Below are 7,695 nucleotides of genomic sequence, written 5' to 3'. Positions count from 1 at the left end.
TTGTTGAGTACTACCCTCTCGTGGCTGTTTCTTCGGGCAATTGCTAAGTTGATGATTGCTACTCCCACAAATCAAACATTTTCCCCTTTTCCGCCAGCAATCATTCTCAGTGTGATTTGCCTTTCCACAGTATCCACAGGCCAATCGAGGAGCTACTGTTGGATCTTCTCGAGAAATGTCCTTTGATCCGATCTGACTTCCTTTCATAGACCTTTCATCTAATACTCTTAATGTCCAAGGTGGGCGAGGTGAATGGTTCACTTTTTGCACTTTGGAGAGCATTGTCTTTTCTTTGGATTCCTCAGGTGTGCTGTTGGATGTATCTCTTTTTCGCGTTTGACAGGCCTTTATTTGGGCTTTCACATTCTCAATTCTTTGGGCCTTCTCAAGAGCCTCTGTAAACGTATTAACTTGAACTGCTGCTAATGCCTCCTGGATTTCCAAATTTAGTCCTTGTATAAATCGTCTTATTCTCCGTCGCTCCATAACCACCAATTCGAAAGCGAATTTAGACAGTCTAGTAAATTTGGTCTCATATTCGGCCACACTTAGGGTTCCCTGACGCAACCCAATAAATTCGTCCTCTCTCCTTTCTTGGACTAAAGGTGGGAGATACTTTTCGTTAAATTCCCTTACAAAGTTCGCCCATGTCCATACCGTCTGTTCTCTTTCCCACTTGGCTTTAATTACATTCCACCACGCGCGGGCTGGTCCTTCGAATTGAAATACAGCAAAATTTACTTGTCTTTGCTCCGTGTAATTCAAAGCCGCGAAGATATTAATCATTGCCTCCAACCACTGCTCAACTATATCCGGATCAGGCCCTCCTTGAAATTTCGGAGGTAGAAACTTTTGGAATCTCTCAAGAGCCTTATCCTCTCCGATCTCAGGATTTCGGGGTTGATTCACTGGCATTTGACCCTGTTGATCTACCAGTCGTGCCAGGATATTTGTCATTTGTTGCATCGCCGTTGCCATTTGATCTCCAGCCTCAACCCTCGGTCCCTGTTCTTGCTCGGCCACTGTTTCTCTTTCTTCTCTCGGTTCTTGAGCTTGCCTAGCTCTACGGCCACGACTAGTTGCACGTCCACGACTACGTCTCCCGTCCATATATATGTTTTCCCTCTCTCTTTTCTTTTCTTTTCCCCAAAAAGGTAATTTAGTAAATAAACACAGTAAATTGACTACAGTAACAAATTCTAGCATTCCAAATACACCAATAAACATATACGCACATAACATGCCATATCAAGAAGACGGATAAGCAAATACACAAATACATATCAAGTTGGACAGATAACCATGTACACACATGTATACTAACGTCATGTAGTAACAATATACAGGTAAATCAAAAGGAAAAGGCGAAGTCGTCCCAGTATCAGCCCGTCCAGTCCCTCACATCACTTACTATCCAAACTAGATGTCCCTCACGTCACTTACTAACGTCTTGTGCTCATTCTAGTCAGACAAAACCTGTTCATGTTCCCAAAATGCAAGTCTCAAGTACTTAGCAGCGCCTCAACTCTGGAGTACTCAGGCACAAGAATCCGAAATAAGATAATCCACATCTCGAGCTGCAGTCCCAAGAGTAAACTATCTACAATCGGAATTCCTACCTAACATACCTATCTATGATCCTCAGATACCATGAGAAAGATTTAAGGCCTATAACATTCGCAATTCATAGCTTCACTTTGTCCCTCATACTTATTCACCATTTAGTCCAGGGTCACTCCGCGCCGAAACCACGCGAAGCAGCTACTTGCTTGTTTTGACTAGGTGAGTGTTTCATATAGCAATACGTAATTGAATAAGTCTAGGATAAGCTCATTTTATGATTATTAATGTGGCGACCCCACTTCCCCCTGAGGCGAACCAAAGGGTTGGCGGGCCGTCTGCCCAGCTCTCGCCAGGACTCACGCACGCATTTCAAACCTGAATTCCTCCGAAGAAAAGTCTAATCTATTACATCAGCAATTCGTCCAAGTAAAACTTTATAACTCCACAGTAACTTCAGGGATAACAGTGACATAAGTCAGCCTTTCGACGGCTCTTAAAACTATCGTTCACGCGCCTTACAAGAACAAAGTCGTACAATCCTAACGTACAAAAACCCAAACAGCGGAAACATAAAAATACCCCAGCCATAGGTCACCACGAGAGCCACACATTTTCCAGCTTCAAGTGGTAACACAAAGGCGAAAGTACGCAAGCAGGATTACACGTTACAGACTGAAATTTACAATTCTTAAAAACCACATTGTCCAAACACACGCGTAACCAAATAAAAACAGCATCCAACTTCTCAAGCCTCAAAACCTGTAAGGAAAACAAATAAACGTGGGGTGAGCCGAAGCTCAGTGGTGCCCCAAAACATGCATCCAAATAAACATTTAACAGATAGAAATTTGCAGCATTAAACAAGTAGGAAAGCGAGTAACAACACAGGGTAGGATACAGGGCTCTCAGGAGCCATTTTCCACGCTTGATCAGATACCATCGTAGTTGACCCTCCGTCAACTTTCCCTACTTAATTTCCATGTAGATACACTTATTTTAATCCTAACCCGTCACCGTTCATACCTCTGCTTTGGGCCCAAACTTCATCTACCGACGCAGTATACTCGAGATATACCCGTAATAAATTTGTCGAGGGATTCACCCAACGACGTTTTGGTAGTTGGATTCAGATGTCGAGGGATTCACCCAACGACGCAACTACAGATTCAGATATTATGGTAGTTGGATTCAGATGTCGAGGGATTCACCCAACGACGCAACTACAGATTCAGATGTTATGGTAGTTGGATTCAGATGTCGAGGGATTCACCCAACGACGCAACTACAGATTCAGATGTTATGGTAGTTGGATTCAGATGTCGAGGGATTCACCCAGCGACGCAACTACATTTTAGATTCACAGATTCAGTAGAAAATGTTTCACACATGTCACCACTCGAACGGCTAGTGCGATAAAGTACACACTGCTCACTTCGATGGATCAAAATCATTTATTGCATTTTGACAATTATCACATAGCGAATTGATAAAGCGCTTAACCACATAACGTAGAACAAGCAGGGACACTCACCAAGAGTGAAGTTCAGATATTGGATTGAGGATCGAGTTCCGCGTCCTCGTAAAATCCTAGAATATCAGAATTTAAGCCATAAGTCTTCTATTGGAACTTTTGGCTTGCACATGTAGAGTTTTCTAGCATGTTGCTAGTTTACTTTTTCTCAAAATATTTTACTTGGAATCAAGCTTGTGAGAACCGTACAATATTTCTTATAATATTCCTGGAATACTTTTCCTCGAAGAAAATACTATTATTATTTTCTTAAAATAAGTCGGCAAGATATTTAATATCAAGGCTAGAAGTATACCTTGAGAAAAAAGTTCCTTTGAGTGGCGGTGCTTGCAAAATCTTTGCTAAGGCTTTAGGGTAAGGTCTATTGAAAAATGTTGCTAGAATAAGGTTTTTCTTTTCTTCTTGCCAAGCAGGTTGCTACGTTTAAAACCAAAATGATCGAGTTTCACCTTTTAAATTTTCCTTAGTTCCGACTAGCCTTAAACGATTTATAAAGAAGGAAGGAATTTGGAACAAACTAAGGTTTTGAGTCTGGGAGAATCATTTCCCCAGATTGATAAGGCTAGTTTAACTTAAGGGATAAAAGTCATGTTGCCCAAGTTTCTAAGGCAAAAATAGTAGACACTATGTTTAGCAATATGATGCTAAATCTGTACCGTTCGAGACTTAAAGCAAAATATTTTTCATTTACTTAGTCAAGCGTTTACTTGGAGTCACAAGGTCGGTACAACTTCTCACATTTTCGATTCCAATCCAAAATCACATTTCCTCAATATTGCACAATTAGAATTTAAACAGTAATAACACTAGGGCTCGTCAATTCTTAGCCCTGTGTTCCAACAAATTTATATCTAAGCATAAGCAGGAAAATTTACCAAGGCTTCGTCAATACTTAGCACTTGGTAATCAGTACTTATATCAACTCACAATTTCACAAAATAGTAGCACAGATTTCCAAACAATTTCGGCAATTCAGTTATCCATGCAGGATGGGAATTCATAGAGCCCACCATCAGCCAATTTCCAATAACTCAACCATTAACTCAAAAGTGGGAATTCATAGAGCCCACTGTCAACAATTTCGACACATTATGCTCCAATGAAAAATAATGTCGACCATTAGCTTTGCGAACATTGGAATACGAATAGAAACTGTTTCACTAGCCAGGCTTAAGCATACGTTTAGCAAGTACCTTCTTACCCTCTAATTCTTTGTAAAATTCAGGAACACCCTAGGGTCCAACCACAATTCAGTCAAGAGTTTGAACCACTAGTAATATAAGGTCTCAATCCGTATTCAAGTTGAGATTTAAAATGAGACAGGTCATTCATGCCAAACAGTTTACTTTGAAAATTCACCGACAGTAGTACACATGGAGTAAAAATACGAAATTTCTACAAGGCGAAGATCTATGATTCTAGTTTCAAATGCCGCTGACGGCGCCTCAAACGGATTTTCCTACACCAAGATATAACCGTTTTATCAAGACTGGTCAGGGACTTCCGAAAATCTGGAGTTTCATTTTTCACTTATGAAAACTCCTTTTTCTTTTCTTTTCACACCAAAAGTTTTTATTCAAACCATCGTACATTTCTTATAGGGCTCCAACACAACATATTCCAAGCATCATTTTTCAAGAAAAATTTCCAAGAACCAAGCAAATTTTCAACTCAATTCTCGGCTGTCTCAACGAAAATTCCAGCAATTGTATACTAGCGTTTTTGGTTTCAGCTTTACATGTACTAATTGGTTCATTGCTGAACAAATTGTATATCTTAAAATTTGTATCTCTTGTGAAATTCTGAGCCACCATAATCCAAGGAAATAAAATAAATTTCCAGAAACAAATTGAATTTTTCCAACGATATTGAAATTCTGGTTCATACCCCTTCGGCTATCACCCAAAATTTCCAGCAACCAATCTACTTTAGTTCGAATTTTCCCTTGGTTTAATCATGGTGTTAGTTACTCAAATTCAGTATTTAAACACATAGCAAGATAATGAACATTTCCAGTTTAAGAGTTGAATTTAAACCATGGTTACAAACCCCAAAATTTCCAGGTTTAAACCTCCCGGCTTCTCTCAAGATTTCCAGAAATAACAATGGTTCTAAAACAGAATTTTCTTTGGTTAAAGCAGAATTTTTGGTACTCTATTAGGACATGTAAACACGTAGCTAGCTAGTAGAGGTTTTCAAATCAAATCCAGGTTCAAGCTACTATTATACTCAACTAACACAAATCCAGAAATTTTACCAACTATTCTCGAATGATCATTCATGAACCAATTTTTCGGCTTTCCTTTTATTTTCCAAGTAATCCAGGCTAATTAAATTCATGCATGACTCTAATCATAATAATCATCCGAGATTCGATTAGTTAATCACCCATGCATGCTCAATTCATTTCCGGAAAACACATTAGAGCTGCACTTCCAATCATCTTCTCGGCTAAGACATTTTCCTCTTAAAACAGAAGTTTCTTAAGCTTTACCATTATCATCCGAAAGCACAATCAACATGCATGGTCTTAATCATCCAGTTTTTATTCAGCTAAGTACACTTAGGTGCTCAGATTGTCACTGGAAAAACAAAAGTGAAGCCGCATTTCCAATCAGCTTCTCAGCCGAAACATTTACTTCCAAAACAGATTTCCTAAGACTTTGATTTCATTAATCGGCTGTCTAAACCATGCATGCATGTCCCTAATGGTTTCAATCTACCTCTGATAACTCCTAAAATGATCCAGAAATTTACCTCACAACTAGTCAAGCTTTCACACGAAAATCTGGAAAATGTTTTCCTCCTCTCGGCTCACAAGCACGCGACAGGGTAGTGGTCCTGGTTCAGTGGGTTGCGGCTGGAATTGGCGAGGTGCAGAGTGGTTAAGATTGCAGTTGTGATGTTGGTCTGAAGTTATCGAAGGTGGTGATGGTTCTCTGGTTTCTCCCTCAGCTTACGGACAAGACAAAAGGGAAATGCAACTCGCGGCTTCCTCCTTCAGCTCCTCTTTGTCGATAATAACTAAGCAGAATAGTTGCAGTTGTGGTTTGGAATGTGAAGTGGAAGTGGATGAAAGAGTGCCGTGGTTTTGGAGCTGATTGAGTGTAAGAGTTGGTTTACTTGTGGAGTTGGTGATGGATTTGGATTGGTGGTATGGGCGGTGCTAGGCTGCTGTCCGAAGTCTTGTTTGGGCAGAGGACTTGGAATTGTATCTTGATATGTGAAAGAAAGAGGGATGTGTATGGTGCCGGTTTTAGAAGATGTTTGAGGCCAGAATTGGTGGAGTGTGGAGATGGTTTTACGTATGGAATTGGAGAGTTTCTGATTGGTTAAGTGGGCGGCAATGGAAGGCTGAACAAGGGAATGTTTGGCCGAGCATTGTGAGGTTGTGGTATAGTGGAGGTTTTGTGAAATTGTGGAGGGCATTCTGGTCCATTCACTTTGCCCCCTAACCTCTTCTCAATCCTCAATTCTATCTTAAATCCAATACTTATCACCAATTGAAATTTGAAGGCCTAATTCTACACTAATATACCGAAACCGTTTTATCGAATATAATCGGTTACGAATTAATATTAAGGTTCCTAACATTTGTACTTTATTAACTTATTAAAATCAAGTTTGACCTTGTTATAAAAATCTAACATTTAACGTTAGTACTAATTGGAATTTATTTTAAGGAAATTAAGGTTATCGATTGATTGTCCTTTAAATTGTTTGAGTCAAGGAAATTAAGATCCTAATTTTAATATGTTAGTACGAAGAATTAATTCTTAACTCTAAGATATTAATTTAGTATAGTAAAACTAAGAAATTCATAGTCTAGGGAAATTATATCATTCTTCATTTATAACGTGTGTTTAACTACTTATTTGAAAACAAGAAAACATAATATAACTCAAGAATTATTAATTTAGTGTAGCAAAGCTAAGTGCTTTAATAGTTAGCACCGTTATGTTATTTTGCACACAAAAATTATTTTTATATACTTGTTTACAACAAATGAACTAACGTGGTAGATTAGAACAGGAATTACGAAGGGATTATGCACTAGTATCTAAAAGCGAGTGAAAGTAATACTAGAAAAGATTTAAAGAATACGAAGGCTAAATAAAAGTGAAGTCGAAGTAAGCATTGGTATTTCTGCAAAATTCAAGGTTCTCACAATTAAGTGTTAAGTACTTTGTGTTAAGTATTTACCATACTCATGCCTATATAAATAATGTATACTTGCATTGCATATCAACATGAATTGGTTAAATGATTAACCATATCAAATAACCATATGAACTCGCTACATGCTTAACTTGCTAGATTGCTTGCTTAGCCTACCCGGTTTTGAAAAATGGAGTCGAGTGTGTATTTTATCGCACTCGTTCTCTTTTGAGACGAATAACTCATGTTTGGAAATGCTCGAATAACATTACTTGGTATGCTAGGGTTGCATACGTCATTGGAGTGAATCTCCTCGACTCTCACATGGTAAAAATGGGATAACGGCCAATGATGGCCTATTAATATGACAAATGCCTGTCAATTAACCGTCACTACTCAACCATTACCTGTCAACCGTGAACTGTTAACTGTTAACCGGAAGC

General features: G+C 38.8%; 1 long non-coding RNA gene across 1 annotated transcript; it reads right to left on the bottom strand.

The window, feature by feature from the left end:
* Positions 1-2,235: 2,235 nt before the first annotated feature.
* Positions 2,236-6,142, bottom strand: LOC140014425 (uncharacterized). Its single transcript, XR_011821186.1, has 3 exons — positions 5,852-6,142; positions 3,095-3,150; positions 2,236-2,322 (listed from the first exon to the last, which is right to left on the bottom strand). It is a non-coding gene; the product is annotated as an uncharacterized lncRNA (long non-coding RNA).
* Positions 6,143-7,695: the final 1,553 nt, after the last annotated feature.

The sequence above is a fragment of the Coffea arabica genome, chromosome 9c, assembly GCF_036785885.1.
Source record: "Coffea arabica cultivar ET-39 chromosome 9c, Coffea Arabica ET-39 HiFi, whole genome shotgun sequence".
Lineage (NCBI taxonomy): Eukaryota > Viridiplantae > Streptophyta > Magnoliopsida > Gentianales > Rubiaceae > Coffea > Coffea arabica.
Note: the sequence above shows the minus strand (reverse complement) of the source record. Positions and strands in the feature narration are given on the sequence as shown.